Here is a 27,774-nt window from a genome sequence, read left to right on the forward strand (position 1 = left end):
AACCACAACCACCCCTTGGTGGGCAGAACCAGGACACCCACAGCCACCCCACTGGAAGCAGAGGAGCGGGGCAGCAACTGGAAATATAAAAGGCAGGCTCTCCAGCTCAGTTGGGGCAGAGCTGCCAGAGGAGCAGGACTTCTCCCTCCTGCTGCTGGAGCCCGGACCTTACGGAGGCTGCTACAGTGCCAGAGACCCAGAGGGACTGCTGGAGCTGCCAGACACTGGGGACACCGAGGTGTGTTGGGGCTGCCACTAGCTGTTTACCCGAGCGAGACCGACAACACCCTGGAACCCAGATATCCCCTGACTGGGAGTGTAGGAAGGAGCCCATGGAAGCCGAATAGGGTTCAGCCATGTTACTGACTGCAGGCCAGCCAGTGTGTTGCGCCGATTTCCCCACTGACCCAGTGGCAGATCGCTCCACCATTCTTAGGGCCTTGGGCTGGGATGCAGTGGAGCAGGTGGGCCTGCATCCCCCTCCCCCTGCTGCCCCACCTTTAGGCCAGGAGGCCTGCATTGGTCTGACACCCACCTGAGATAGGACGCCAGATGGTTTTTCTGGCTCTTTCCATCTCCCGCCAGAGAGCTAGCCCCCGTAGACTGCTGTGTTGCTCTGCCTGACTGCAGGCCAGAGCCCTTAACTGATTATGGTCCCGTCCTGATTGAGGGCTCCAGGCCTATAAACTTACTGCTATTCTGCCCGACCATGGGCCAGGACCATTAACTGTGTGCTGCCCAGCTCTGGCTGAGGGCCAGGGGCTCACAGAGCCAATTGCTGCCCGGCCTGGTTTGGGCCTATCAACAGTCGACTAATTCCCCCCTGAACAGAGTCACTCTAGGACAGGGGTCAGCAACTTTTCAGATGTAGTGTGCCGAGTCTTCATTTGTTCACTCAGATTTAAGGTTTCACATGCCAGTAATACATTTTAACATTTTTAGAAGGTCTCTTTCTATACGTCTATAATATATAACTAAACTATTGTTGTATGTAAAGTAAATAAGAGTTTTAAAATGTTTAAGAAGCTTATTTTAAAATTAAATTAAAATGCAGAGCCCCACAGACTGGTGGCCAGACCCCGGGCAGTGTGAGTGCCACTGAAAATCAGCTCGCGTGCCACCTTTGGTATGCATGCCATAGGTTGCCTACCCCTTCTCTAGGAGCATTGCAGCAATAGGGTGTGGTCTCACTCCCTGACAGACGGGAAGAGAACCGTGACTGCCTTACACAACCACACACACTTATGCACATGTACACGCGCAGTCAAATATGGAATGGGAGTGCACACAAGCTCTGACCCTGAGCAAACACTCACTCAGCGTGTACATTCACACAGACATGCACACATGCATATGCTCCTAGTCTGAGTAAACACACCATCACAGTATGAACACATTCATGTGTTCTACCCTTGCTTCACTACTGGGGGGCGTGTTAGAGTGGGAACCTATGCGTGCGTGCACACACACACTCAGGTGCACACACCTGCACATATTTCCACCCTCCTCTAGAACTGGAAGGGCTGGCAATCTTGAAAGGGTGCTTCCTCTCACAAGATTTCCAACCCAATACTGCAGATTCACAAGATTCAGCTCATTCTGAGAAGCTGGAGGGCTTGGTGTAGCATTTAGTATGGGACCAGGAGTTAGAGGGGCTATTCCCAGCTCAACCACTGACTAACTCTGTGCCTTTAGGCAAATCATTTAGGCCAACATTTTCAAATCCAGCTCCCTAAAGGTAGGCACCTAAATCCAGATTTAGGTGCCTAAATAAGTAGCCAAATTTTCAGGGATGTGGCACACCCACAATTCTCACTGAAGTCAATGGCTTTTCACCAGGGATGATTCTGGCAATTTTGCTTCCATGTTTCAGCAAATGCTGCGTGATTACTTATTTTTCCTTTTAAAAATGCAAAGAAGTTTTTATGTTCTGTGAAGATGATAAGATGAAATGTCTAGAGAGTAATTACAACCAACGAAGGTGAAGCTGTGGCCCAGGAGTAAACATTAGCCACCCATTTCCACAGCCTGTTGAATCAGACCCGAAGCAGGTGGTCAGATTAGACCTCATGGGCTCTGGAACACTAAACTTGCAGGATGGGAATTACTTCTCTGGCACTTCTTGGAGAACTCCAGGGGGTATTGGAGAGGGGTTTGCCTTTAGAGAACAATACAAAAACCTGGATGGGGGGTGGGGAAGAGAAGTTTGGCTCCTGATCTTGCGTGACCAGATGTGCCATTTTTAAAGGGACAGTCCCATTTTTGGGACTTTTTCTTATATAGGTGCCTGTTACTCCCCACCCTCTGTACCGTTTTTTCACAGTTGCTATTGGTAACCCTATCCTGATCCCACAGCAGAATTCTTGTGTTTTCTTCACTCTTTGCTCTGCCTTTATCCCTTGCTCTCTTCCTGACACACCTCTTCATCTGGACCAGATTCTCCTCTGCCACAGCAGTGTGATTCCCTTTAATCTCCATGGGAGTTGTGATAGTGAGACAGGGAGAAGTTGGCCCACAGGAGTCTATATGCTGCTGCACTAGTATTGGGCCAAATCCTGAGGCCAGTCAGCTTGCTCTCCTTTATTGTCATGTAGGGGAATCTCTCCTGCTAACTCAGAAGACACTCAAGGTGATGCAGTGAAGGATGTGAAGCAGGTGTTCAGCCACTCCATGGTGGCAAGTTCATGCAAATAAGCTCTTTGTGCCCCTTCTGATTGTGCCTCCATGGATCCGGATCCCCACAATCTTGCATGCAGGAAATGTGGGGCTGTCTGGTGAGGGGGAAAGATAGACTGGATGGAGCCCATATATAGTGTTTGTGGAGGGGGAGACTGGGTGAGCTACTCTGCCCCCACTCTCATTGCCAAGGTGGGACAGAATCCTTTGGTCCCAAAAGGCCCCTTTGCCAGCTGATTGCTCCACTATTACAACTGGCACAAATGCTGCTATTTCTATACCCCAATCTAGAGGTGCCTTGAAGAGGTGGCAGAGGGATTGATTTGCAAATGCTGAGACTTGCACCCACAGCCATAGAACCTAAGACCAGTTTTAAATTTTGATCCTTTAATCTCACCCACAGCCGAATGAGGCTCTATTCTTAAGATCAGGCTCCTCAGAAGCAGGAGAGCGAGAGCTGGACAGAACACCACAGATTAACTACACAAGCGTTTCATTTGAGAAAGGATTTGGGTTTGCCAATTTCATGACATTTTCTCCTTTCACTAATAACACCTCCCACACTACCCGGATTGTGCAGCTTCAGGGAAATGTTGGATCTGCTTACTGAGAGCAAGCAAGGAGAGATTATGCACAGATCACTAGTGAGCCTGAGGGCAGCTTGGTCCTGTACAAGCCAAGGGTGAGGACAGAACAACATACACCAGCCAACACTTACCCTTTCCCATCCAAACCTCAAGCAGAGGGAGAGACTTAGCTAAAAGGAGCCACAGAAATGCCTCAGAAAAAGTCCATTTTGATAGTGGAGACCACAAATGTCCTGAGACACCAGTCTTTTGGGAGGGGGGTTGTTGGCAGACATATTGAATCGGAACTGGGATCCACTCCCCAGCCATGCACCCAAATTTCTGCATCCCTCTGCAGAGTAATTCTTGGAGCAGACAGTGAGTGCACTTTATGAAGAAACCTTGTTTCCTTCTGTTTTATGTATTTGACATTTCCCAAAAAGAACAAAATGTTGGAATAACTACTTACTTCCCCTCCCCGCCCCATCTGTCATTAGGAGAAAGTTTACTGTACAGCTCTTGGTACACGTTGCAAATGGGGTGGATGGTGCTGAACAAAGACTTTCAGTAACTAGTAAAAAAGGTGGCATTGGAGTCATAATCGGGGATCACCACCAGGGAATCACCCCCTATTTGTGTTGTTTGGAAAGGAGATCTGTCAAAAGAACATAGCAGACTGTATGTAAAACCCAGGCAGCTGCACTGGTGACTGATGGGGTGGCACTTTCTCTGTGAGCCAGTGAGATATCAGCGGATGGTGCTAGTAGTGAGAATTGTCTTGTGGGAGGTGCAGAGCCTCATTCCCCTCTCACTCATACTATTGTGAAGCAGAAGTAGCTGTACTGAAGGTATAAGTGAGAGGAGAATCAGGCCTGCTGACTGTTGGATGGGACTTAAAAAAAGTGTGAACTTCTAGCCCAACTGACCTGCATTTCATGAAAGTCTTGCCCATTTAAGACCACCAGCACGTTCCCCACGAATAAGGGATTGACCCCAGCATCCTCACCTAATCCCAGCTGAGACATTTACATTTGCCTAATGACATCATCACTGGGGTTTCAAAACAACACATTATTCTTCACACTCCCTGACCTAAAAGGGCCTTGAGGTAGTTGGAGTGTTGTTGTTGCATTCACCAAAAGATGAGAAGTGATCACCATAGATAGGGTTTGTAAAGGGCTTTGGGATCCTCTGGAATGATGAGGGAGATCTGGCCCAGGAAAACACATGATTCATGAAGATGATGTCAGTGGGGCTGTGGAATGGCTCCAGAGGATAACAGCTCCCTGCTTCTGATCTCTCACTGAAGCCCCTTCTTTGTAACGGGTTTTACTTTGCTCCTGCGTCATCACACCCATCTCCTTATTCTCAAAGTGTTGCTTTGGTTCTGAGAATTATCCCGACAACCCAATTCGCCAGTGGTGTAAATCAGAAGTAACAACCCTGCAATCAAAGGAATTATACTAGGAGAAAATGGAGGCAAATAAGAGAAGAATCAGGCCCCAAGCACTCAAAGTTAAACCAACACGGATGTAGAGGGATGGCTGGCTATCCTAACAGAAGGAATTTCACTCTTCCCTCCTATCTCTTTGCAAGTGCAGTTAGTCCTTCCAGTAGCTGAGTAATGCTCTTCCATGTCCCAAGTTAATTTGTGGTACATGATTAGTTTGCAGCTATGTTTAAAATACTTTATTTTAGCTGAACAAGGGTATTGACGGCCTTGCTGGCCTCTGGCCAGGCTGACTCTTCAAACAAAGATGCAGTGCCCACTGCCCCCATATTCGTTTTCTTTCTGGAAAAATTAAATCTTCATTGGCAGGAATCAGGGCAGGAATCTTAGGACCTAGGGCCTTGGCTACACTGGCACTTTACAGTGCTGCAACTTTCTCACTCAGGGCTTGGCTACACTGGAGAGTTGCAGCGCTGGTGGTGGGTTTACAGTGCTGCAACTTACTCACCATCCACACTTGCAAGGCACATACAGCGCTGCATCTCCCTGGCTGCAGTGCTGGCTGTACTCCTTCTCTGTCTGGGGTTTAACGATTGCAGCGCTGGTGATGCAGTGCTGCTTCGCCAGTGTGGCCACCAAAAGCGCTGTAATTGGCCTCCAGAGGTATTCGGAGGTATCCCAGAATGCCTGTTCAGCCACTCCCAACAGCGCTGCAAATGCTGCAAATGTGGCCACACTGCAGCGCTGGTAGCTGTCAGTGTGGCCACACTGCAGTGCTTTCCCTACATAGCTGTACGAAGACAGCTGTAACTCCCAGCACTGTACAGCTGCAAGTGTAGCCATACCCTCAGGGGTGTGAAAAAAACACCCCCCTGAGCGCTGCAAGATACAGCGCTGTAAAGCACCAGTGTAAACAGTGCTGCAGCGCTGGGAGTGTGGCTCCCAGCGCTGCAAGCTAATCCCCATGAGGTGGAGTAAGTGCAGCGCTGGGAGAGCTCTCTCCCAGCGCGGGCGCTGCGACCACACTCACACTTCAAAGCGCTGCCGTGGCTACATCTGGAAACTCCACATTCCTGGCAAAGAAAAAAAAAAAACATTGGTGCTAACATTAGAGCTGTTGACCTATTTGCCACCAAGAAGTTAATGACCCAAAAAAGAAGACCGTGCTGGGGGAACTTTAAGAACCACAGGGTTCAGAACCTAAGTTTAAGTCAAAAAATGGGATGCGTGCAGGTTAGAAATGGTGAAAGCATTTGAAAGCAACCAACCATTAAAAGGGTCGTCCATCCTCAGTAATAGTAATGGCCTGGGACAATTCTAAAAGTAACCAGGGTAAGGATGCTTTTTCCACACCATGTTATCCTGGCTTATGGTACCCAGAAGTTTCTTTAAGGCACAATAACAATTAGAAACAAGCACTAACTTTGCGTTCTCACTAGAGGCATGTATTTGCAGAGCTCTCTATCTATGAGAATCTAAAATGATGGGAGTTGTCAATAAAAATAATGACTGAGGCTTGAAGTGTCTCATTGATACAAGCACTTCAGAAGCCTCCCTCAGGCTTTAAAAACAACCTTAATGTTTATTGCAAATGGGGGAGTCTCCCTCCAAATGAGCAAATGGTGCACACAAAAGTTTCCCATTGTATCACACAGAGAAACCAGAACTTCAGCTACATCATGGGAAATTTGGAGACAATGGAATTCTTCTGCTCTGAGAGCAGCATCACTGACATCAGAATCTGTCCCAGAAACTGTTGCTCGTGCAGTGGACTGGAGTTGCTGCTAAAGATTATTTACTATTTAGAAGCCAAAAAGAATAAAAGATCAATGAAGATTGATTATTTTCAAGGCAGCACTTCCATCTATAATGGAAACAGGACTGTGTTTCAGTGGATCACATTTTAGCCATGTTAGGAAGACAGTTATGATGCCCTTTGTACTCATGATAGGGAAGAGGCACTAACAGATATACATTTGTTGGCTGCATTTGCCTGGCAATTGAATACAAGCTGGGTCTCTCCTGATATCACAAGATGGGAGATGTCTAGGGTCAGTGGTACAACTAGCTTTCCATTTTAAACCTGATGTTTAACCCCTATGCTAACTTCACCAAAACTAAGCCAAATTTTTCATCCTTGATCTCATGACAGAAAGGCCTTTTTCAAAGCAGGGGGCAGTCAGCCCAGGCATTTGTCAGAAAGGGTATCTTGGAAAAAGGTAGGATGAGATTAGCACTTTCTGAGGAGTTTCTTAATTTTTTCCCCCAAACCCTGTCTCAACAGTGGATGAGCTAGAAACGCTCCCTCTGATTTATTCTTCAATGAGGAATAGTGCCTTTGATATTATTTTAAGAAGTCTGATGGGATAATTTTGGAAAAATTCATCTGGTTTTATTTTTCCTAACTAACTTTCAAACGCTTTAAATTTAGGTACAAAATACCAACAAAATAAACCTAACAAGATCTTTTGGGATAAAATGTCACTTGGTTACATGCAAACCAAAATAGTGGGTTTTTTACCCACGAAAGCTTATGCCCAAATTAATCCATTAGTCTTTAAGGTGCCACCGGACTCCTCGTTGTTTTTTTAAACATTAACAGTTATTGAAACTTTTTCAACGAGTAAGTGTAATTAAGCTATTACAACAATTGGGATGAGGCTGTAGTAGCCCCATACAGATCTAGTGAACCCATTTCATACTGTGGTCAACAGGAAAAATCTATTCCACTAGAAGGAACCCAGAAGATCTAGTCCCTAAAATTTAAACAAATGCCATTCTCCTCATCAGCCAGAGATCTTTTATCCTGTCCATTAAATCAGAGCTGTTGTTGAATGCTAGACACACTCACCTTGGTTGATTCTCTTTTCCGTGTAGTAACTGTCTGGTCAGCAAAGAAATCCCACAGTACAGTATTTGTCTGATGTCTGAGGAGAGCAAAGCACAAATACCACTCTTCAGTGAGGCACCAGTATCGAGCAACACACTGACCTGAGTTATGGTGGTGTATGAAATGAGTGTGCCAGACCTCTAATTCATTTTTATGGCATTTGACATAAACAAAACAATTTGAAATTAATGTCTCAAATCAGTCGCTGGTGTAATTCCACTGAAATGAATAATGCCATAGCACAGATGACTTTGGCCAGCTATGTGGCATTTATATTGAAACTGTGGATCCCAAAGTTCTTCACAAATGTCAGATTAAACAAATCCTGGGCCTCATCCACAGCCCATTTAAGTTCAAGGAAGGACTCCCATGGATTGCAATGGGCTTTGGATCAGGTCCTATATATTGTATAGGGAACACTTCCCCGATCTCTGAAATGCAGCCACCTCTGGGTTAAACACTGTTGCAAAATCTTTCTTTGTGACTGATCTCAGAATTAAATTCAGACTCAACTTTCACACTGTTTGCCAATACTAGCCAGGAAGCATTTTTTTCCATACTTTCCTTTTTTCATCTGTGCTATTCAAAAAGCAGAGTGAGGATTTACATACAAGCCACTAGGTAGTCTGTCCGATTCAAATTAGTTTCCATTGGTTAGACAGTTTTTCCATTTCACAGTTCAGGTAACGATCACAGACAGCCTTCCCTGCTAAGGGACAGCTGTGTCGGCAACAAGATGAATGGGTTACTAATAATACTCTGAACTTACAGTCACTGGCATATTTCATCCAAGAAACTCAAAGCATTTTACAATGGTGAGTCTATTAGTCTCATTATACAGATAAGGACACTTAAGGCAAAGAGAGTTGAAGTACCTTGCCCAAGGTTACACACAGAATGATGGCAGATCTACGCTGAAAACTTACAATCAGCATACCTACATCTCTCCGGGGTGTGAAAAATCCACTGGGCAGGAAAGTCCCAGAGTGAAACTGACTAAACAGAAAGTGGGAGCGGCCAGCCCATTTTCCCTGCCTAAGGGGAAGAGTGAAAAAAAGACCAAAACAAAAAGTAAACAGCAGAGCTGAAGAAGTGTGAAAGAGATTTTAAAATTTGTCATCCATTTTTCTTAAAAGCAAAACAAACTCTGGCCCCAGCCACAGCCTTACACTCTGATCTGTGCAGGGGACCTTTAGGATGTGTCTACACTGCAGCAAAAGCCTCGCAGCATCACAGGGGCTGGCCTGGGTCAGCTGATTTGAGTTTGTGGGGCTCAGGCTGCAGGGTTATAAAATTGCTGTGTAGACATTCCGGCTCGGGCGGGAGCAAACCCGAATAACTACACTGCAATTTAATAACCTGCAACCTGAGCCCCGGGAGCCTGCGTCAGCACTCTGACTTTGTTCCAGCAAAGCACTTACACATGTGCTTAACTTTAAGCACATGGGCAGCCGTATGGGCTTCAGTGGAATTACTGTGTGATTAAAAGTAAGCACATGCACAAGTGCACAAGTTGCTGGATCAGGATCAGAATGCTCAACATCTTACAGGCTCAACCCTATAATTTTCTTTTAAATTCCATAGGTTTTTGCAATAATTTATACAGAACCATATTGGTTTAATTCCAGGATTTTTCTAGCTCAGAACATCCTTCTTTGCATGTGCGTATGTTAGCAGCCACATCTCTGTGATGTAGTTTCAGAATGTGAAGTCAAATAAATTTACCCTGGAATGTGAGAGAGAAATTACTTAGGGGAAGAAAATGGTAAGACAAAAGAAAGCAGCAAAGGCCTTAATGACAGTGCTGAGGAATTTACCTCACTCAAGGTATTGTCACTGTGATGTAGCAGTTTTGCTGTCTACGACCACATAGATCATCCCACAGCATAAGTGCCACCATCACTCAGTGTAGACAAGGAAGCGTAATTTACAAATGTCATGGTGTCTGATGTGGCTCACAGCTCAGTGTGCCGATATTAGGTCAGACTGTCAGAAAACAGGGCAGACGCCCCCCAAACTGATGGTATATTCTATAATTAGATTCCATCAAGCCAGTAACAAATGTGCACTCCTGGATTACTATATTAGTCTCACCATGGAGCCACTCACAGTCCCCTTAGGCTCTCCAATGCACCCTGCCACTCCGACAAGCTGGACTTCTGTAATGAAAGGTTATTAAAAACCAAAAATCGCCACACATTAGGTTACTCCCAGCCCCAAAGGGCCAATCACTTACCCCAAGTCAATGGATGCTCTGGATCTCACACTAAAAACAACACTGATAGCCAATCCTTTAGTAAAGTAACTCAAGAGTCATTAGTGAAGAAAAAGAAATGGGGGTTATTGAGAGGTTAAAGCAGGTGAAATACATAACAGGTGAGTCAGACTTTGTAAGTTCAAATGATAGCAGTGATGTGGTATCCACTAGTTTCCCATAAGTCTCTCAGGGTTGCCCAAAATGGCTCATGGGACCTCTGTCTTGTATCTGGAACGTTCACTGACAGCATCCAAATAGATCAGAGCTGCGGAATCACTTCCTTCTTATAATTGAAAACAGTCTGGCAAACGTTTCCATCACAGCACAGATCTACAGATTTATCGTTGTTGAACACACAAAGATCATGTTTCTTCATTTACATTTCTAAGGCTCCAGTCTCCAATGGCTATACATAATGTAAACACATTAGCCAGAAACAATTTTTCATTAGTTTTCATGCAGCTTTACACAACAAGTCAATTCACATTTAAACACTAACACACATTTCAGTCTAAGGCTAATAAAGTACAGGATACAGACAAATGAAAACAATACAATCAACCTCTCTTTTGATTTCTATCAGCACAAGTGAATTGGTCTGAATACATATTGATACACTCAACCCTTCTTTGATATTCATACATAAGTGAATTGCCCTATTGCCATGATCTGAGCTGGTCTGTCTGTGTTACACATCTGGTAACCCGTTTAGACATCAGAACAAAATAAGGGCATTAACCTTCCTTCAAAATACCATGACAGTACTTTTCTTGTCCATTAGTCTGTGTTATAGCAAACCCCATTCAACTATTGTGAGTCAAATCCTTGGTCCACAGGCAGCTTAAGTGGCTAGGATGAGTATGGGAGCTCTCTGTGGGACACATTTTGGGGGGGAAGGAATCTTTCCCCCAGCTTGCTCTGCAGCCACTTTTTCAGCATCAGAGCTCCATTACCTGCAGCCAGTGCGTTTCTCTTCCATGAGGAAGAAAACGACCAGTCTAATAGTGGATGTGTACGGGGAGATTTTGACAAACCAGTAAAGTGCCTGAAACCGCTATTGCTCATTGCTAAAAGTAATCAAGTCATTAGGTCGTAAATTGGTCATGCAGCAGCCTTAGCATAACCAAGGCAGGAGTGGAGGGGGTTTTAGGTGCCTCAGACCGGGCAGCTTGACCCCACATCCTTCCTGCGAAGAATGTTGAAATTGCCGATATATATATTTTAGATAAACAGGAAGCGTGTCTATAATGTACCCTTAGGAATATGTCTGTCAGGGTCCCAAGGCATGGACATACTGAAAAAAAAAAACATATCTGGTTAACTGATGATCATAAGGAAACCTCTTGCTTGACCTTTAAAAATTGCTTGCTTAGCAAGTTTTCTTTAAGGGATATGTCATTGTATTACTCATGTATAAATAGGGGAGAAAAGTTTGAGGTGGGGGGACTTCTCAGAAGGGGCTCTTCAGGGACTCTTCCTCTGGATGTATCTTGTGTTCCCCACCAGCTACTGCTTTGCCACTTGAGAGCTGTCACACTCAGCTTCGGTAATTATCAAGGGTTGGGGGTGTTTTACTAAACTGTTGTGGATGTGTGTAAATGCTTGAGACTAAGTAAAGTTTAGCTTTAAGTGAAAGCACTCTTGTGTTGTCCTATTTGTGCCAGCCATCTGTCTGTCGGACAGCCATGTCTCCCCTGATTTATTTCCTGACACCACCTCACACAGAGTAAAGGTTACCAAGAGCTTTGGGTTGGAAGAACCCCAGGTAACAGATGCACTGGCCCTGTCCTCACTCTCCCCCAAACAATCCCTTTCTACTGGGATGCAGGGTTCTTCTGCAGAGCAAACTTCATGTATGATTGCTATTTGTATTACAATAGCACCTAGAGGCTAAGTGAGGGATCAGGGTCCCTTTGACCTAGGCACTATGCACTCACTTGTTTAGTAAGAGCCAGTCCCTCCCTCAAAGACCTTACAGTTTAAATAGACCAGACAGCAAAGGAAGAATTCTTATCCCCATCTTATCAGATCACACAGGCAGTCTGTGACAGAGCTTGGAAATAATAACCTAGGTTCTTATTCAGTACCTTATCCACAAAAAGCCAGCCTTCCTCAATTCTTCTGAATCCTCCTACTTCCTTCCTGCAGTGGGTCTGGTGGTTAAGGGCTCTCCATGTCCTCAGAGGAGTAGGCTTGACTGGACCTTTGCTATGTAGGGGGTATCCATTCAAGGAATGGGGATAATCGGAATAGCTAGATTAGCTCGACATTGAGGTTAGAAGTTAAACTCAGACCTATTGAAAATATAGGGGCATAACCATTCCAGTGGGAGAAACTTCAACACTTAGGCTATGTCTATACTACAGCTTACGTCGGCAGAACTTACATTGCTCAGGGGTGTGAATCCCCGCCCCCGGCCGAGTGACGTAAGTTACACCAACAGAAGGGCCAGTATAGACAGCGCTATGTCAGCAGGAGAACTTCTCCCGCCAACATAGCTTCTGCTGCTCACGTTGGTGATTTTATTATGCCAACATGAGAGCATAGAGCACCAGACATGCTGTAGCAGCGCCACTACAGCGCTGTATGTGTAGACATGACCTTAGTCTACAAGGACTTCACACCCCATCATTCATAACTGCTGAATATCTCCACTGTAGAGGCTGGCTGTTTTGACTATAGGCTATAGTCACTGTAGAACTGGTTGTATTGACTACAGGCCAAATCTTGCAACCCTGACTCAGTTCGGAGTTCACCAGGAGTTTTACCTGAGTCAGGATGGCAGGACTTGACCTTATAAAAATATTTTCATGCTGTGCTTCTGAGCCATGAAAATATTTTAACAGGGGAAATCATTTAACTGATATTTAAGATGGTTGCTTTGGATGAAACCATGAAATGAATCAGAGACAGTTAGGGAGCCCTCAGCAAGAGGCCTGAAATAAACAAACATGAGATTAAACAGCTCTGCACTAGGCTACAGAAGGAATTTTGGAAGGAAAGCAGAGGTGGAGTGAGAAGGTATTTAACAGCTGGCAGTGAGCTTGGAGAAGTGGTGATCATTCATCTTCATTAAGGATAATAGTCACTTAGCACTTCAATACCACTTTTCATCCATGGATCTCAAGGCACTTTACAAAGGACAGTGATGCCAAGTCAACACTACAGACCTATATCGGCATTACTACGCCTTTCAGGATATGAAAAATCTATACCCGAGCAACGCAGTTACCGACCTAACGCCCATATAGACAGTGCTATGTCGATGGGAGAGCTGCTTCCGTTGACATAGCTACTGCCGCTTGGGGAGGTGGATTACCTGCCAACACGGGAGCTCTTTCCCACTGGCATAGAAACATCTTCCCTTAAGTGCTACAGCAGAGTAGCAGCATGAATGCAGCTATGCCGATGAAGCGTTTGAAGTGTAGACTTGCCCTTTGTATCATCACATCCATTTTACAGATGGGAAAATGGAGGCAAGGAGAGATGAAGGCCAACAGTTTTAGAACTAGACACTGCTTTTTGGTGCTTCTGTTTTTGGATGCCCAGCTTGTGATACCAGATTTTCAGAAGTGCTCAGCCCCCAAAGCTTCCACTGACTTCATGCAGAGTTGTGCCAGCTCAGCACATATGAAAATTAGGGTCAAGATGTCTCAAGCTGGGCACCCAAAATGAGTGGCCATTTGTGAAATGTTGGCCTATGTGACTTGCCCAGGGTCCACAGGAAGCCAGCGAGTCAGACCCAGAGCTGGGAATAGAGTCCGAAGCTCAGTCACCAACACTTGTTGTCTTTTTCTGAACACAGTGAAGATATAAACCTGCTTTTTTGACATTCAGCTTGGAACCTGTTTGTAACTTTGGAATGTCTCCAACTGTCCCACAACCAGCCCAACCCTTTTCTCACTTGCATATTAGTATTGCCGCTTTGTTCGCTCCCTCATTGCTGCTTTTCTAACATTTCCCACCAGCCCATTATGGGGCAAAAGACTTCATTATATTTGCATTGTCTAGACCTCATCTCCTGTCTCCATCCTTATTTACTGAAGGCAATTACTACTATTTGCACTGCAACTATGCCTGGAGGCCAAGGCTCCATCATGCTAGGCATTGAACAAACATATTAAAGACAATCTTAAAAGAGCTTCTGACTGGACCGGAGTCAGGCGAGTTATCTGCTCAGCCACCAGATTATCCCACCTTTGCTATGAAGAAGGCCACCCTCATGTAAAGAGATTCTGACTGCAGTAGAGTACTGAGACAGATGGTGATGTGAGCATCACACTCTGCTCCACCCTGCTTGCTTGCAGTACATTGTCTTTTCTACTGTATTTGTTGTCTCAGGACCCAACATTCTCTGAGACTTTGTGCAAACAACACTTTGCGCATCGGATGTGGGGGAAAAGCAAATACAAAGGTTCAACAAATACTTTGGATGCAGACTTGCAGGTTGTATTCAAATGAATGTTTGTGGTTTACTCATTTGCAATATTCATTCATATCTAGTCCTCACTCAGTCCTATTCCAGGTCACTAACTTTATATACTGCCTCCCTAAATGCCCCCAGCAGTTTCAGTTCAGCATGGCACTCTTCTTCATTCCCAGGCCTTAACAGCTGGGTAGTGTTGCTGTGAGTTGTTAAACAGCTACTGTGTTCTACACCAGCACTGGAAGAAGTAATTTTAATATAACCTTGCCACACAAGAGTGGCCTGAGGCTGAACTGTTAGGCTGAAATTCATCCCAAGGCAGAGGGCCAGCCCAAGACCTATGCACTAATTAAATCCTTCTTTATCCTGATCTCAGATGCTTAAGTGGTGCATAGGACTTGGGCTGGCCCTCTGCATGGGGTGAATTTCAGCCTGAATGTGTGTACAGTTTAATCCCTATAGAAGTGCAAATTACTACATATTAGCGTGAGTATGAATGCTGCAGTCATATCATTGTGACAACACATCAATACTAAGGTGATTTAGGTGAAATGTAGCCCAGCTTTTTGGGAATGGAAATAGTCCAGCCTTACTGCACTTATGAAAAATAATAAATGGTGACCATGAAAGGAGGTGCACAACTCATTAATTAAGTGTTAGACTTCCAAGTATCCAGGACAACCACAGACGTTAAGATTAATTAGCTAGTTTGCCCTTCTTGAAGTGATCGTGTCCATCACATGGGAAAACAATAAGTAAAGTTTCTTATGGTGAAAATGCTAGAAGAGTTTCCAGTTTCTGTTTTAAGTTTGTATTGTGGTAGCAGGTAGGAACCACTGTTAAGTTGCACTGACTTCTGCACTTAAAGCATCCATTCAACCTCTGTTTTATAAAGACATGTCCTTTGTTCTATTTCTCCTACAGTTTCAAGGTACAGTAGGAGAAACTAACAGCATGAGTCAAAACTGATTTAGTTAAATCAGTACAAGCACCTCTGTAGACACTCCTATTTCAGTTTAAATTAGGCATAGCTGGTTTAGTTTACATTGACTAGGAACAGTTTTAAACTTAAGCAAAATTAGCCACTGTGAAATAAAAATAGCAGCTACTCAGGGGTTTGCACCAGCTTCATTAATTGGCTTAAAAAGCAATCTAGTTAGACTAGTGCAACTTCTGTGTTTAGACAGAGTCTAAGAAATAGTATGACATTTAATCCAAAGGAATTCCACTGATTAACGTGGAGAAGTAGGTGAACTTCAGAGAGGGGAAGCAAATATTAAAATCAAAGGCCAGATTGTTATTTTATAAAAGTCAAAATATCCCCCACAAAAACAAAACTTGATAGCTCAGATTTCCTACCATTCTTACCATCAGTTCAGCTCCACCACCAGTGGTACCAAAAGGCCCAATTCAGTAAGATACTCTAGCACATGCATAACTTCAACCATTAAAGTCAATAAGGCAACTCTTATGAATAAAGTTATGCACATGCTTAAGGACCTTGCTGAACTGGGTCAATGAGAGGAGCCCTAATGTGGACAGGACATGTCATTTGAACCTGCTGCTTTAAAGAGGTGAGACACAGAAAAATTGGATGCTACTATAAACACACTTCTAACGCTTATTGGTATATCTGAGAGAGAACCTTCAGATGAGGTTTATTTGAGAAATCTTGGTGAGATCTAGTGCACCAGACAAAAGCAGCGAGGTTAGAAAAGAGATGTAGCGCTGAATTAGACATGTCTGACTAGCATATCAGAATCTGGCAGACGGAATGCAATTTCGAAACAATAGCTTTAAATAGTGCCAGGAATTTTGCAAGAGACATTTTACAGATCAACTCCCCATAAAGGAGAACAGTCAATTAATTTCACATACGTTTGATAAAATACATCTCAGAGTAGCGGTGGCTCCAGGTACCAGCGCTCCAAGTACATGCCTGGGGGGCACCCTGCCGGTCCCCGCGAGGGCGGCAGTCAGGCAGCCTTCGGCGGCTTGCCTGCGGGAGGTCCACTGGTTCCACAGATTCAGCGGTAATTCAGCGGCAGGTATGCTGAAGCCACAGGACAGGTGGACCTCCCGCAGGCATGCTGCCACATCCACGGGACCGGGACCTGCCTGCCATGCTTAGGACGGCAAAAAAGCTAGAGCTGCCCCTGCCTCAGAGACAGTCATGAAAGGTAACAGACTGCAAAGCAGTAATGTGTATAACAATAGGTTCTGCTGCAGATGGAAATCCATACACAGAAGGCCTCTGCCCCCTAGTGTGCGTTCTAAGGATCTCTTATAGGATACAAGAGACTACATCTACACAGCAACTGGGAGGCTGCTTCCCAGTGCCAGTAGACAGACACACACTAACTTGAGCAGAGCTAGTGCACTAAAAATAGCAGGGTGGCCACAACAGTACGGGCTCGCTGCTTGAGTATGTACAGGACGTTGGGCAGGATTGCGTGTGTGGGAAAGCCCCCTCCCAGCTGCTATGTAGGCTTACCTAGAGCTATGATGAATACTAACGGATAAACTTGAATTCCTAGGTCCAGATCCTTCCCTCCATTTCTGTGCGCAGATGGCACTGTGACTAGGCAGATCCCACCTGAGGAGGATGGATCCCATCCATATCATTACTAAGAACTTTTTTTGTATAGTGTATATTTTTAAAACTTGTACTTTATTTTATCCCAAGGTTGATGCTGCTCCCATTAAGACAATGGGAGTTTTGCCATTGATTTCAGTTGGAGCAGGCGTGGGCCCAAAATCCTGCTTGCCTTACTCATGTGCATAATCCTGTCAGCTTCACTGGAACTAAGGTAAACAGGATTTGTCCTTAAATTGGCAAAGCCAAGAGGAATCCCAAAGCTTCAGAGGGACAATACTGATTTTTCCAGTCTATGACATTCACCCCTGAAGGAGTCATTTGATTTCTGTCCAAATTTCAGACACGCCGCTATCCGGTTAATGTCTTATTAATGAACAAAATCGTCAGGAATTTACAGAAAGTCTTGCTGTGGGCGTCACATTAAAACACAAAAAAATCTCTCTCAGCCAGTAGTTCCCATGAGTGAGCCTCTTACAGTTCTTAGAATCAAAACTGTTGATGGGAATCAAAACAGTTCTGGGAAGGGCAAAAGTAACTTGACGACTTCATTTCGCATGCTGTGATGTAAAGGATAGAAATGATCTAGTAGAAGTATCCTTAGCTTTGTTACTAACACCTTACATTAGTAAAACTGAGGGCAAGACTCTCTCCTGTGCCAAGATCAACTCAATGCAAAGAGCAGAGTGGGCAGTCAGGGTGTAGATGGTATTGCCTTGATGGCTCTTATTTGAATAAGAACTACTGAAATGGGTACAGTGTCCCAAACAGATGCATTCCATTATGTGAAACTAGAGGGTCTAGCACAGGGTTTCTTAAACTTTCATACTGGTGACCCCTTTCACATAGCAAGCCTCTGAGTGCAACTACCCCCTTATCAATTTAACACCATTATAAATGCTGGAAGAAAAGCGTGGTTTGGGTTGCTCGCAACCCCCCATGTAATAGCCTCACGACCCCCTGAGGGGTCCTGATCCGCAGTTTGAGAACTCCTGGGCTAGCAGGACTGACCTGTGAGGATCATTTAAAGGAACTTGGTATGTGAGCTGTAGCCAGGGCTGGCTCCAGGTACCAGTGAAGGAAGCAAGTGCCTGGGGTGGCCAATAGAAAGGGGCGGCACTCCGTCCGTTGTTGGGGTGGCATATCCGGGTCTTTGGCGGCAATTCGGTGCTGAGTCCTTCACTCTCTCTCTTCCTCTTCAGCGGCAGCTCAATCAGGTTTTTCTTTTTCTTTTTTTTTTTTTCCCTTCGAAGCATGGGGCGGCAAAAGAGCTGGAGCTGGCCCTGGTTGTAGCCTGGCTAAAGTAGAGATGTGAATGTTTATAAGTATCCAAAGGATATAAAAACTAAGGAGAGGAGAGGAGCCTTGGGCCAGACTATACCTCCTTGTGCTAGCCTTGTCAGTTGCCTCAGATTCCATATCAGTAATTGAGGCTTGTTCACCTTTGCAAAACACTTTGATATCCTTTGGTGGAAGAAGTTCATGAGCGCTAAGTATTAATTAATGTGATATTGCATTATCAACTCCATGTTGTTTGTTTTCCAGTCCACTCTTGTGATCCTTGTGTCTTAGAACCTTCTACAGCAATAGTTATTCATCTTAATCCTAAATACACTTGCTCTCAAACAAAAAGACACACACAGAGCTTGGCTGTAGACAATGGATCATGTGATGTGGTCTGGATAAAAGCTGGAGGCATGTAGGTAAGTATAGTCAGTAGGTTTCCGGTATAGGGTGGTGTTTATGTGACCATCGCTTACTAGCACTGTAGTGTCTAGGAAGTGGATCTCTTGTGTGGACTGGTTCAGGCTGAGGTTGATGGTGGGGTAGAAATTGTTGAAATCCTGGTGGAATTCCTCAAGGGCCTCCTTCCCATGGGTCCAGATGAAGATGTCATCAATATAACGCAAGTAGAGATGGGACATTAGGGGACGAGAGTTGAGGAAGCGTTGTTCTAAGTCAGCCATAAAAATGTTGGCATACTGTGGGGCCATGCGGGTACTCATAGCAGTCTCGCTGACTTGAAGGTATAAATTGTCCAGACAGGCCAGTCCTCACTTATGGACAGCCCCCCAACCTGAAGCAAATACCGGCAATGACACACCATACAACAAAAACGCCAACCCACGAACCAAACCCTGCAACAAACCCCAGTGCCAACTCTGTCCATATATTCAAGAGACATCATCACAGAACCTAACCACATCAGCCACACTACCAAGGGCTCCTTCACCTACACATCTACCAAAGTGATATATGCCATCATGTGCCAGCAATGCCCCTCTGCCATGTACATTGGCCAAACCGGACAGTCTCTAAGCAAAAGAATAAATGGACACAAATCTGACATCAGGAATGATAACATTCAAAAACCAGTAGGAGAACACTTCAATCTCTCTGGTCACTCAATAACAGACCTAAAAGTGGCAATTCTTCAACAAAAAAATTCAAAAACAGACTCCAAAGTGAAACTGCAGAACTGGAATTAATTTGCAAACGGGACACCATCAAATTAGGCCTGAAAAAAGACTGGGAGTGGATAGGTCATTACTGTTAATTGAATTGTCTTGTTAGACTGACTTCCCACTTGGTATGGCAACTCCCATCTTTTCATGTGCTGTGTATTTATACCTGCTACTATATTTTCCACTCCATGTATCTGATGAAGTGGGTTCTAGCCTATGAAATCTTATGCCCAGATAAATTTGTGAGTCTCTAAGGTGCCACAAGTACTTCTCATTGTTTTTGCTGATACAGACTAACATGGCTACCACTTTGAAACCTTAAGACAACAGTGAATCAGGCTCAGACTTTCTAAGTTCAATGCTATTCCAGAACACTAGGGGGAGCTCCAGCAAATACAGTTTGGGTTCTTTTCCTTTGCCTTCTGGTTTGAGTTTTTAGAGTGCACTCAGGTCACGTTTTCCAGATTTTCTTCACAACCATAAGAGCTGATTTTTTTTTTCCTCCCCAGTGAAAACAGTCATGTGATTCCAGGAGCTGGGCCTTTAGAAGAAACACCAACTATCATGAGACTTGCAATAAAATTGCAAGGTTGGCAACGCTGCATATTCTCTCAGCAAAACAGTGGCTTTTGTTGGTGTTTTTGGAGGGGGGAGAGCAGCTGGGAGAATGTGCCTTGAACACAGAAAAACAGAGATTGATTCAAAACATTTAGAAATGAGAGAACACTGCACACCCAGTCATGCCTATTTTATGACAAATGAAATTTAGGAGCTAAACACTTTTACTGCTGGCCTGAGTCCAGGGGCGGCTCTAGGTATTTTGCCACCCCAAGCACGGCAGACAGGCTGCCTTCAGTGGCTTGCCTGCAGGAGGTCCCCAGTCCTGCGGATTCGGCGGCACGCCTGCGAGAGGACCGCCTAAGCCGCGGGACCAGCGGACCCTCCGCAGGCATGCCGCCGAATGCAACCTGCCTGCCACCCTTGCGGTGACCGGCAGAGCACCCCCCGAGGCTTGCTGCCCCAAGCACGTGCTTGGCGTGCTGGTGCCTGGAGCCGCCCCTGCCCGAGTCCTTTCCTACTGCCACGCCAATTCCGAGCATTGGGCTTTAAGTGGGGTTTTCATATTTTGACAGGTTCTGGATAAGAGTAATGTTTATCAGTTCTAAAACATTTTAGATCTTTAGTGTCATCAGTTCAATGGGTTGGTCTGAATTACTGTTGGCCTCCCTGCTAGTTGCGCATTGTTGTTTAGCTTGGATGGGATTACTGCTTTGATATGCACGTGCAGACCTCTGCCTAAGTAAATTGCTGATCCTATAGTCTAATCTGGGCCATCTGACCTTTATGCCTGTGCGAAGTCCCACTTCAATCAAACCTCAGCACTAGTGCCATTGTCTGAGTGTGTGGCTCTGGTTGCAAGATTATGGCCTAAGTGTGAGAAATTTTCTGTCCGATCCTCCACTCCACCCTACCACCTTGGGCCCATGCCACTTCAACTGGTTTAGGTCTCATATCTTGCTTGGCTCGCTGCTGTCTTATGACATCCATAACCACAGTATCTGCCATGTTATAAATATGGAAGTCAGTGGAACATTAGGTCCTACTTGGCATATGCATCAGCACAGCGTGGATGATCAGGGAACATTCAGCCAACTGTCAATCAGCAAGTGCCTTTTCAAAGTAGATATGGGCCTGAACAAAGTTCAGACTAAAACCCAAATGTCCCTAGAATCTTGGAGTGTTTTAATCCAGATTTTAGTTCTGTCCATTATAATAATAATAAGGCCAGCCATACTGTTCAGAGCTGGATCCCAAATTCAGGATGTGGGGTTGGATTTGAAGCCACACAGCAGCATCTGGTATGCACACTAATTCAAAGAAGCAGCAAAAGAACGGGTTTCCTGCTGTATGCCATTCCATGCCTGTCACCTGGTCAGCATCTCAGAGTTTGCAGTTCAAAAGACTGCAAAGTTCTGAAAGTCCAACAAATGTGCAGACCCACCTCAGTGTCAGCCAGCGTTTGTATGAGAAAGATGTGCACCTTGATGTTACATGACTCCCCATTCCTCTCACAGCAAGACCTGCTGCTACAGTGCCCTGCCTCAGTTTCCCCACTATATTCCTCAGCCTACTACAGGTGTACAGGTGACTTGCTGCAGTGATTTCACCCTCCAGCTAAGTCATTAACAAAAGTCCACCCCTTCTGGGGTACTCCTAATCCAAAAAACAAAAATAAAACAAACAGTCTTTGTCCCAGTCTCCCACTGAGCCAGGTCCTCCGTTCTGAGGGTCTATCTTCTAAGTCCACTACTCTTCTGCCCACAACTCTGGGTTCAGCTTTGGCCCTTCCCAGGCTCCTTTCCACGCAGCCCCTCCTGGGCTCCTGTCAAGGTATGATTCCCCACTCTGAACCTTAGCGTCCAAAAGATGGGGTACCTGCATGAACCCCTCTAAGCTTAATTACTAGCTTAGAAATGATAGAGCTGCCACCACCCAAAAATATAGTGTTTTGGGACACTTTCTGGCCCCCAAACCCTTCCCTGGGGACCCCAAGACCCAAAACCCCTTGGGTCTCACAACAAAGGGAAATAAACCATTCCCCCCTCCTTTCTTCCTCCCAGATTCTCCCCTCCCTGGGTAACACTGGGAGATCCCTGTGATTCAACTCCTTGAATCTTAAAACAGAGAGGAAATTCACCTTCCCCCCCTTCTCTCTCCCTCCCAGACTCTCCCTGAGAGAGAGACAGTGATCCTAACACAGAGAGAAATCAGGCTTTTCCTCCCCCCCCTTCTCTCCTTTCTTCCACCAATTCCCTGGTGAGACCAGACCCTGTCTCCCTGGGGTCTCACACAAGAATTAAAAAAACAATCAGGTTCATAAAAAGGAAAAGCTTTTAATTAAAGAAAGAAAAAAAAAGTAAAAATTGTCTCTGTAAAATCAAGATGGAAAATGTTACAGGGTCTTTCAGTTTATAGACACTAGAGAGAATCCTCCCTCCAGCACAAATACAAGTTGCAGCAAACAGAGATACAATCCTTCCAGCAAAATACACATTTGCAAATAAACAAAACAATTAAAAGACTAAACCACCTTTGTAACTGGTACTTACTAAATTGAACAGAAGAGGCTGTTTCAGAAAATTGGAGAGTCTGTATACATGTCTGGTCCCTCTCAGAACCCAGAGAGAACAAAGAAAAACCCAAAAAGCACAAACAAAGGCTTCCCTCCACTGAGATTTGAAAGTATCTTGTCTCCTGATTGGTCCTCTGGTCAGGTGTTACAGGTTTACTGAGCTACTTAACCCTTTACAGGTAAAAGAGACATTAACCCATAACCATCTGTTTATGACAGCTCCTTTCCCAAGCAGCCACTCCCAGGCCTTCCTACTTCAAGCCTTCCACAGGACTCTGCCTGCCTCATGCTTTCCTCCAGCCCACCAGAGCTTTATGCTCTCCCCTCCAGCCAGCTCTCTGCTGCTGGATTGCCTTCCTCTTAAGTCCAACTTCCAACACAGCTGTAGCAGAGAAAGGCCAGTTGATCAGGGCTGACTGACCCTTAGATAAGCAGACCACCCTGTTACACTTCAGTAATTACATGAGGGGTTGCAGGTTTCCAGGCTATGACAAACCTACTAAGGGTCTTGAGGAACATGGTCTGTGTAGTCTAGAGTAAATGTTCCAGAAACCCACACCAGAGACTGAGCCTCCTGCATGTCATCTAGGTAACTGAAGAGGCCTTTAATGCTATTCTGATGGATAGTGTTGTGCCTATTGCCACTGGAGAGCCAACCTAGCATCTCACTGTTTCACTTTTATCAGAAATCACACTTCCAGCTATTATTATACCTCCTGACATTAAATAGCCATGACTCACTGCCTACACCTGGACAACTGTAACAGTTTAGGACAGATCAGCAAGGTCCAACTTTTGCTCTCTCCTATGAGGGCAACCCCTATGAACGTCTCCCTGTGTTTAGAAAAACAGTCAGCCAGCTGACAACAGTTTCTGGAAAGAGAATGTGACCTTCTGCGCTGCAAAGCTGAGGTTTCGTTTGCCAGATCTTCATAAGAGCCACTTCTCTCTATATTATTTATGAAAAGTGCTTTAAGGAAATGACTGCACAAATTTGTTTGTTAAAAAAAAAAACACAGCAGAATGCCTTTTTCCAGAGCACACACTAATATGGATTGGGCAGTTAGTAGAAAGGATTCTTTAGCTTCCTTTAAGGTCAGATGCTTCTTGAGGGATGTATTCAGAAATAGCATGTGAAGGGACTCCCAGGCTGAAAGTTTCTTAGCAGGCACTCTCAAGGAAAGGGTCTGACAGACCACATTGTCTTAGAATTATTCACTCACATACCACAGAGACGCATAGCTAAAGCCGATTTTTTTTCTGCCGAAACCAGACATAAAACAGACAACACATATACTTGGAGGGAAGCAGGATGAACCCTACATGACCGTAGTATTGTAGTTAGGGTTGTCACCTGCCCAGGTTTTCCCAGGATTGTCCCTTTTTTGAAGTAGCTGTCCTGGAAAATCTGTAAGGGTGCTCAGCACACTGCCAGTTGTCCAGTTTTATGGGCTCAGGAAATCCAAGGTTTTTGTACTTCAGTGATGGCACCCCTACTGCCATTTTGCAATTTTATTGTGAGTCTTGCAATATTTGGCATTTTTCTTAAAGCCCCAACTCCTGGAATCATATGAATACATAAGGATCTCAGCTTTAATGTAAAAAACAAAATAAGTTTCTAGTTCTGATAGTTGCAGAGGGAAATAAGAAAATGTGGCCCAAATGCACCATAAAGGCTTAAAAAAACAGAAGGCAAATAAAAAGCATCTCACATTATTTTAAATCTCATAATTTTAAAATTAATCTTGTGTTTTTAGGGGGTCTGTCTCATGATTTTTGAGCACTTATATTTGGCAATACTGCAGAAGTCTTTGTTCAATTTCCCTTCTTCTCCTGCAGCTTTGGGAGCGCTGGTGTTGGGGAGAGGTAGACACCTAGTTTGATAATCCCAGGTGCTTTGTTTACTCTGGCGACTAGAGCCAGACAGAAGAAACGAAATCAAAGGGTCAGTTAGTCCAGAAAGATAATCCAAGAAGGCAAAGGAGTCAGCAAGGGGCACAGTTTTTAAAACTGCCAGACAATACTGTGATCATTTAAGATATATAGCTAGAAATGTCCCAAATCGGAAGAAACCAAGAGTGAGGCAAGCAAGGTGACAGGGCTCTGGGCATATATACTATAGTGCCAATTACCATAATAGCTAGTAATCATTTCCTATGTAAGTTAAAACTGCATGGTGAGGTCCTTGGGGAACTTAATGGCATTTTCTCCTCTAAGTTCTTGGTTCCCCAGATAAGGAGACTGCTTGGGGAATAGTCTTTTTAAAACCTCACTATCTTGCTGATTAGGGTCCAAATAATTTGTGAAGGAGAAGAATATTGCAGGATCTCCCGAAAGTGGTCAGACTTACTGTAGAGTGAATTCTTCCAGTTCTATGGAGAGTGAGCCCACTTGCTCTAATGGAAAGTGAATCTCGTTACTTTTGTACCTGCTAAGACAAAACACCTTTGGGTTTGTTGGTTGGTTTTTTTAAGATAAAAGCTAATGCTAAGTCACATAGCAGCTTGCAGTGCCAAGGAAGATCTAACATGCTGATATTGTTAATAGTATAGCAGATGCTCAGACTAATGACAACACTGAACCAAAAGTTTCGCACCACCCCAAAATCCTCTGAACTGCCCGGTTCCTTGCGCCGTCGTTTCAAAGTGAAGTATGGGTCAAACCACAATAATACCTTAGCTAGGCTAAACCATGAGGACCCAAACAGCCCAGGCTCCGAAGCTGCTCTAAACCGGGCAAACTAATAAACCTCTACACACTCCCGGAGCGTAATCACTAGCACGCGCTATATAACCCAGACACCGGCTGGAGAATAAGGAACTCCGCCCACTCCGCACGACGCCTTCCCATTGGCTGGTCCTCAACACCCCTCCTCTCCATTGGAGGAGAGGCTTCGGGGTGGGAAGAGCAGGCGGTGAGCGACAGCCGACTCGGCTAATCAGAGACCGCGCTAATCCTAACTCCGCGTTCGGAAAGGGAAGGCGGAGGAGCCAATGGGAGCGGAGCGGGGTCGGGTTTTGCCGGGGCTGGGTAAATAAGCTCACCGAACTCGGAGTGGTGCGGAGCCGGGTGCTGCAGATGTGGCTGGGGGAGAGCGCTGCACTGGGCCGGGTAAGGCTACCCCGAGCTGCGGGAGCTTCTGCGGCTCGGGCCGCCCGAGCTCCCCTTGCACTGGCTTCCTGGAGCCAGGCTCTCGGTTCCTGCTGGCGCTGGTTCCCCCCAGTGCGCTGCTGGGCGGGGCCGGGCCGGGCCGCTGGCGGGTGGGTGGGTGCCTGGAGAGCTCGGGCACTGCCCTGAGATACACAGCCCTGAGATACACAGCCCTGAGGTGGGGGCACCGTGCTCCGAGGGGGCCCTTCCTCGGGCCCGCGCTGTAGGGGCAGGAGAGGGACAAGGCAGCCGGGGCAGTCCTGGTGCTGCGGCTCGGGGCCTCTGGTAATGTCCCCCTACAGCCCTCCCTGCTGAGCAGGGCTGGCGGGTGACCCCCCGCCCAGCAAGTCACGGCCCTGCAGGGGGCTCCCAGGCCCACGCCCTTCGCTGGCCGACCTGTCTCTCCTGCCTCGTAGCCGGGGCGGTAGAAGTTGGGTTATTGGGCTCAGTTCTCTAGGCACTTTCCTGGTGTCCGTCCCAGGCCGGGGTTGGCTCCTTGTCCCTGCGTACACACTGGCAACGTGAAATCGCCGCCTTGGTAGGAAGGATGTGGACTCGCATGACGTAGGGGGTGTCTTAGCACCCATTGACTTACATTGTTTACAGTTTTGTTCAATGGCTTTCAGTACCCCCACTATAAAAATTGGTCCAGCACCCATGAGCTTAACCCCTGTCTGTATTTGCTGTTAAAAGCAGTTTTGGCAGGTCCTTACTTCTGTTTTCTAAAGATACCTTTGGTTAAGGCCAAAACAACTTTAAAAGTCTCTCACTCTTTATACTGTTAGTTCAGATCTGAAACAGCCAATGACCAAAACTAAACCAGTCAGTTTCACACCAGCCTTAATTTTATTTTCTGTTGCTGATGTCCTAGTCTTGTGTTGTGGTGTTTGGCTTGAGAAGACTGCAAGACAGCTATGGAAAAATTGTTTTAGAGGAATTTTTTTGAAAACACTGGAGCTAAATATTAGTTTTTGCACAGCCTCATTCTTCCAGAATGAACTGATGTTAACATTGTTCCTTTCTGAATATTCCCTTTCATGAACCTTTTTTCTTTTCAAGCACTATTTGTCTGAGGATCTCCAAGCACTCCTTGAACATCTGGCCTCACATCTCCACTGTAAGGAAGGTGAGCATTTGTCCCTGTTTTCTAAATAAGGAAAATGAGATATGAATATATAGAGTGGCTGGCTACTGGGTCCTAGGACAGGGATCGGCAACCTTTGGCACGCAGTCTGCCATGGTAAGCCCCTAGCAGGCAGGGCCAGTTTGTTTACTTGCCGTGTCCGCAGGTTTGGCCGATCACAGCTCCCACTGGCCGCGGTTTGCTATCTCAGGTCAATGGGGGCTTTGGGAAGTGGCATGGGCCAAGGGATGTGCCAAAGGTTGCCGATCCCTGTTCTAGGGTAAGACTGAGGCGGTGCAATGAATTAAACCCAGGTCTTGATTCTTAGTACTAAAACAACGAGGAGTTCAGTGGCACCTTAAAAACTAACATTTATTTGGGCATAAGCTTTTGTGGGTAAAAAACCCACTTCTTCAGATGCATGGAGTGAAAATTACAGATGTAAGCATAAATATACTGACGCATGAAGAGAAGGGCATTACCTTACAAGTGGAGAACCAGCGCTGACAGGGCCAATTCAATCAGGGAGGATGTGGTCCACTTTTTCTGCTCTCATACTGGAATTTCCAGGCATGTAGGGAGAGTGGACTGCCACAGCTCACAGTTTTCTCTGTGGATCTGAGACGGAGTTTGCTCTCTTAAAAATATACTGAGGTAGGTAAGAGGAGGCTGAGGAAAATCTGCTCTAAGTCATGCATACATCATTCATCTTGTCAGTATTTGAATTCAAATACTATCTGTCGCAGCAAAAGTCTGTCAGGCTTTCCGCCTGAAGGGAAGCATGTTTGGTCAAAGCAACAAGACCGAAATGTTTAGATTCCTTGGAACCACAAAGCCAAATCCAGGGGTGGATGATGATGACAAAATATTTTTATTACACCTTGGGGCCCTAAAAGATATTAGAGTCCATTGTACATAGCAGAGAGAGTCTTTCTACATGGTTGGGTGAGTGCCTGAAGAGTTTACAGCAGGGGTAGGCAACCTGCGGCATGCAAGCTGATTTTCAGTGGCACTCCCACTTCCCAGGTCCTGGCCACCAGTC

The 27,774-nt window shown here is 45.4% G+C and overlaps 3 protein-coding genes across 3 annotated transcripts in view; all 3 read left to right on the top strand.

The window, feature by feature from the left end:
* Positions 1–27,774, top strand: part of XDH (xanthine dehydrogenase) — an 855,537-nt gene that overhangs the window by 178,120 nt on the left and 649,643 nt on the right. The window lies entirely within an intron of this gene.
* The window catches only part of COQ8A (coenzyme Q8A), a 160,865-nt gene that overhangs the window by 9,367 nt on the left and 123,724 nt on the right, over positions 1–27,774 (top strand). The gene's annotated exons all lie outside the window — the stretch shown is intronic.
* PSEN2 (presenilin 2) overlaps positions 25,453–27,774 on the top strand; it is a 28,334-nt gene continuing 26,012 nt past the window's right edge. Inside the window, exons 1-2 of the mRNA XM_050948583.1 lie at positions 25,453–25,570; positions 26,669–26,735. The gene's annotated coding sequence lies outside the window, so the exon portion shown is untranslated. The remainder of the gene's footprint in view (positions 25,571–26,668; positions 26,736–27,774) is intronic.

This window comes from Gopherus flavomarginatus, chromosome 4, assembly GCF_025201925.1.
Source record: "Gopherus flavomarginatus isolate rGopFla2 chromosome 4, rGopFla2.mat.asm, whole genome shotgun sequence".
NCBI lineage: Eukaryota > Metazoa > Chordata > Testudines > Testudinidae > Gopherus > Gopherus flavomarginatus.